Below are 5,693 nucleotides of genomic sequence, written 5' to 3'. Positions count from 1 at the left end.
AAGGTCCAGGGTCTGGGGTGCAGGGCAAAGTTTGGGTGTGCAGAGCAGGACCCAGGGTCCGGGTTCTGGGCATGTGGGGTGGAGTCTGGGTGCAGGGCAGGGCAAGGGTCCAAGGGTGCAGGGCAGGGTCAGGGGTTCGGGCATGCAGAGTGGAGGCCATGCATCCAGGGAGGCATCCTCTACCCAGGTTCCCCCACCCCTGGTCGCTGGTCTGCTGGAGGCCATGGCACCATGTAAGGGCTTTCGGCCAGGATGCCCCTCCCTAGCGTGATGTCACTATGGTCATGGAACGGTTAACCCTGCGTCTTCCTGAAGTCATGGGCTTTTGCTGGCGGGATGGTCCTGGCAGCCCTGTCTTCCCAGGAAAGAACCAGGTGACTCGGGTGTCAGCAGCTCATGAGCCCAAACTAGGGCTCACCTCCTGCAAGTGCAATGAGACTCCCTGAGGGGTCAGAGGAGCTGTTGGGGGGTGGGGTGGCCTCAAGGCCCTGTCTCCAATTAGGGATCTGCTGTCTGCCACATGTCCCCTCAGGGTGAAAGAAAAGTCCACCCTGAAAGCCCACAGGGGCCAAGGTAGGGTGGGAGCCCCAGCTCCTCCTGAGGTTGTCCGAAGCTGGCCCCCTTCTTTAAACTGAGAAACTGGTTTCCTGAATCCAGTATTTATTTTTTCCTTGTTTCCTAGCAAGCAGTGGTCTTCATGGCTTTTGCTGTGCTAGGTTTATTGTATGTTTTGAGGAACCTTTGTGGCCACTTCAGCTGGTGAATGCCGCTGTACTGGGCCTTCCCTGCGATCCCTCACCTTCTTAGGCTGAGTGGAAGGGCCAGATAGGCAGGTGCTGCCATGGTCTCTGGCAGGGGGAGTGGGAAACCGACTGTCTCTTCCCCTGCTCTGCAAAAGTCAGGCATAAAAACACACCCACAGACCAGGCGCAGTGGCTCACAGCTGCAACCCCAGCACTTTGGGAGGCCGAGGCAGGGAGGATGACTTGAGCCCAGGAGTTGGAGACCAGACTGGGCAACATAGTGACATCTCAACTCTACAAAAATTCATAAGAGTTAGCATGGTGGTGCCTGCCTATAGTCCCAGGGACTTGGGAGGCTGAGTTGGGAGGGTCGCCTTCAGGACTCTTAGTATTCTTACTTTCTACTTAAGTGAAGTAGGATGCCTGTGTTTTTATCATGTTGGATGTGGGTGGGTGTTCTCACTGTAGAGCTCGTTGGGCCTGTTTGAAGTGGAGTTTGTAACAGGATGTGTGCCTTGGTGGTGGGTCTTCCTGACCTGAAGTAAGCAAGCAGAGAGGACAAAGTCCCACCAAGTGGGCAGCATGGGCTGCACAACCCTGTGGGCTCCACACCCCTGTGGGCTCCACACCCAGAGGTCGACACGGGGCAGCTAGACTGGCTTTTGTTTCCCAGACACCATCCATGTTGGTGGGCAGGTTCTCGCTGGTAATAGAGAATAGTAAGTGGAAATTTCTCTTTGTAGTTTAGTCTGTTATTGGTAATGATGAGTCAATCCAGAGGCGTTTGATTGCCTGAATTTTCCAATGAGTTTTGTTTAAGCTCTAAACTCAACTTTTAAAAATGGAAATATTTTTAGACTGTAGTTTATCATGGTGGAAGGTAAAGGGAGATGCCCGCAGGTCAGGTGAAGGGCCTATGTTTTTATTTTGTTTTGCTTTGTTACTTGGAGTCTCCTTGTCGCCCAAGCTGGAATGCTGTCACACACTCACGGCCAAGGCAACCTCGACCTGTTGGACTTATATGACTCTTCTGCCTCAGCCTCCCAAGTAGTTGGGACTACAGGTGTGCCACCACACCCAGCTAATTTTTTGAGACAAGGTCTTTCCATGTTGCCCAGGCTGATCTCGAACCTTGGGCTCATGCAGTCCTCTCACCTCCACCTCCCAGAGTGCTGGAATTACAGGTATGAGCAACTGTGCTCAGCTATGTGAAGAGCCTTTGAGGAAGTGACATTTAAGCTAGTGCAAGCTGCCTGAGATGCCAGGGAGGGGGGCAGAGCTAGGGGTGGTACAGGTGGAAGGATGGCAAGTGGAGGGGGCAGAGCCTTGAGTGTTACAAAAGTTCATTTTCCGACCATATACTAAGAACATTAAAAATAATTGTACTGATGACATACATTTAATTCATGTATGTCATCAGTACAATGAATGTTGACGTGTCAACCATATTAAGAATCATGCCATGTATCTGATATCAATAACTATTAATGAATGGCAACATTTTAAGGCACATAAATTCTGAGAACTTGTCCTTCACCCACACTTTGGACTCAACTGTTTGACCATGGTACAAAATTCAGTTTAGTCTCTATTTCTGTTTTCTTAATCATTTACGATCATCATCATTTGGTCGTAGTCCTATTATGCCCAATCCAGTACATATTATGCTTTTATTTGTCCTTTTTTGGAAAAAGCTTATTCTGGTTATTCTGGTTATGTACAACAAGAATAAGATGGCAAGTCTTCAGGTTTTATTTGCAAAGATAGGTTTATTGTTTATCTTTTCCTCATTATTTGTGATCATTTTTTGGCTTAATAGTACATTTAACCCTGATTGTAATTGGTATTTTAACATACATCTAAGAAGCAGAGATAAATACAAGTATTTGATATATGAGATAAGTTTATTTAACCATCATATGATATACATTTTTTTCAGCAGATATTTTTGTTAATGTAAAATGGAATAAATAGTAAGATATATGGTATACATGGTAAATTCTAGTTTTATTAAATTTAAATTGAAAAACATATACTTGGAACACAAAGATTGTCCTTCATATCACCCAATAGGCAATGTTGATTGATACAGTGAATATTTGCTATTAAATTTGGTTTTGTTTACACAAGTCATTTTGTTCAAATGATATTTTAATATGATACACTGCCATTACTTTATAATATGTGAGAAAATTGCATATTAAATATTCCTTAGAACATAGGGTAGAATTTAAGTTCTGAGTCCTTCTGACATATTATAATTAAGTGATGATGCTTTCTATGTTGATTTAGTTTGTCTAAGATTAGTTATCAGCAATCTCTTTACTACCTGTTTTTGCTTGCTCTGGAAATATTAGGTTGAGTCACATGAACTGACACACTAAATACAGCAATGTTTCAACCGATATATAGTAAACCTTTTACCATGACATTTAATTACTTGCCTAATGCTGTGTATCTTGTTACTCTTTTTACTTTTAATAAGAAAAGCTATTCTACCTTAGGTATGATGTATTTCTGCATATTGGAAATAAAGGAACATTGATTAGGCATAACTTGATGATTGCAGAATATTCTATTGCTGTTTATTTTAAAATTTGTCATAGACCTTTAAAATAATTATAAATTCTAACCATTTAAAGTACATATAAAAATTTAAAGAAATTATGTTATATCTAATTTTACAAATATAGACTTAGGTTCTAGACAGTTGGTGTATATTTTGTGGCAAATAGCTTTCACTGGTAGGCCTAAATATATAGAAACACTACATTTGGATTACTGGTGCACAGAAACTTTGTCTTATCCATATTTTTTGGTTGAATTTTTATACTTATCACCCTCTTTCATGTTTGTGAAAACTGACTAAGTAGTAAGTACCTTCTCTTGATAGTCGGGAAAGCCTCAATTTTATCAGTCTTTGATTTGCATAATATTGAAATTAAATAAAATTTGTGCATGTTGGAACCACATCCTCTTTTTGCACAGTCACCATAGTTACCATAGAATCATGCCAAGGAAGGGCACAGTTCCCATATCCCTGTGTTTCAGTGAGGACAGCATTGTGCAAAGTGATGCCAGCTTGCATATTTTGTTCATTTTATGAAAATATTTTTGCCTTTAAACAAGAATTTAAACTATGCATTCATTTTTTAAAAGTCAAACTTTAGAGTCATTCAGTGATTTTGGAAATTCTTATGCTATAATAAATAATTTAAAAATAGTATTCTTATATGACACTGTTATGATCTTTATATTCCTTCTCAGCACTTTGTTACAGCAGTTTTATAAGAAAATTGATTTTTTGTAGGAAAACAAAAATAAGAGTACAAGAGAGCCCTACACTTACTTAGGGAAAAAGCTAGAATGTAAGTATTCTCTAAAGAGAAACAAAAGCATATACTCACACAAAGACTTGTACATGAAGTATTACTTTATTTGTAACAGTCAAAACCTGGAATCACCCACATATCCACAGATAATGGATGAGTATGCAAATTGTGGTATAGCCATACAATGAAATACTACTCTGCAATGAAAAGGAACTGTGGATGTACACAACAGTATGGATGAATCTCAAAACAATTGTACCAAGTGAAAGAAGCCAGAAAGTGTATGTACCATAGGATAGTTCAGTTATATAACATTCTAGAAAATGCAAACTAGAAAGCAGATCAGTTGTTGACCAGAAAGGATGAGGGTAGCATCAGGAGGGAGGGATTATAAAGAGGCAGGATGTAGGCTTTTAGGGAAGGTGGATATGTTCATTATTGTAATCATGGTGATGGTTTAATGAGTAAATATATATGTCAAAACTTTTCACATTTTGCCCCCTAAGCATGTGCAGGTCAGTAAGCTATGTTTAAAATTGCTACTGTAAAGTAAGTCATTTAATTACAGGTGAGATTGAAGAGTTATGAGTGGCTGGACACAGTAGTTTATGCCTATAATCCCAGCACTTTGGGAGGCCGAGGTGAAAGGATTGCCTGAGCCCAGGGGTTCAAGAGCAGCCTGGGCAACTTGGTGCTACCCCGTCTCTACAATAAATCAAAAAATTAGCCAAGCATGATGGCACATACCTGTAGTTCCAGCTACTTAGAAGACTGATACAGGAGACTTGCCTGAGCTCAGCAGGCCAAGGCTTTGGTAGCTGTGAGCATAGGCAATAGGATGAGACTCTGACTGAAATGAAATGAAATGAAATGAAATGAAATGATGAAATGAAATGAAGAAATGAAATGAAATGATGAAATGAAATGATGAAATGAGATGAGATGAAATGGTGAGATGAAATGAAGAAATGAAATGAAATGAAATGATGAAATGAAATGATGAAATGAGATGATGAAATGAGATGAGATGAAATGGTGAGATGAAAAGATGAAATGAGATGAAATGAAATGTTCAAATGAAGTAAAATGATGAAATGAAATGAAATGATGAAATGAGATGAGATGAGATGAAATGACATGATGAAATAAAATGAATAAATGAGATGAGATGAGATGATGAGATGAGATGACATGAGATGAAATGAAATGAAATAATGAAATGAAATTAAATGGTGAAATTAAATTAAATTAAGAAATGAAATGAAATGAAGAAATGAAATGATGAAATGAGATGAGATGAAATGATGAAATGAGATGAGATGAGATGATGAGATGAGATGAAATGAAATGATGAAGTGAAATGAGATGTAATGAGATGAAATGATGAAATGAGATGAAATGAAATGATGAAATGAAGAAGTGAAATGAAATAAAATGATGAAATTAAATGAAATGAGATGAAATGATGAGATGAGATGAGATGAAATGATGAAATGAGATGAGATGAGGTGATGAGATGAGATGAAATGAAATGAAATGAGATGAAATGATGAATGAGATGAAATGAGATGAAATGATGAAATGAGATGAGATGAAATGACATGATGAAATAAAATGA

General features: G+C 39.3%; 1 pseudogene across 1 annotated transcript in view; it reads left to right on the top strand.

Annotated features, from left to right (window-relative positions):
• The first annotated feature begins 278 nt into the window (after positions 1-278).
• The window catches only part of LOC103254589, an 8,612-nt pseudogene continuing 3,197 nt past the window's right edge, over positions 279-5,693 (top strand). The window contains exon 1 of the transcript XR_002481631.1: positions 279-374. The product of XR_002481631.1 is annotated as a nuclease-sensitive element-binding protein 1 pseudogene (transcript). The remainder of the gene's footprint in view (positions 375-5,693) is intronic.

Source organism: Carlito syrichta, unplaced genomic scaffold (assembly GCF_000164805.1).
Source record: "Carlito syrichta isolate Samal-C Ts95f unplaced genomic scaffold, Tarsius_syrichta-2.0.1 Scaffold286953, whole genome shotgun sequence".
Lineage (NCBI taxonomy): Eukaryota > Metazoa > Chordata > Mammalia > Primates > Tarsiidae > Carlito > Carlito syrichta.
The sequence above is the reverse complement of the archived record's forward strand: the minus strand, read 5'-3'. Positions and strand labels throughout refer to the sequence as shown.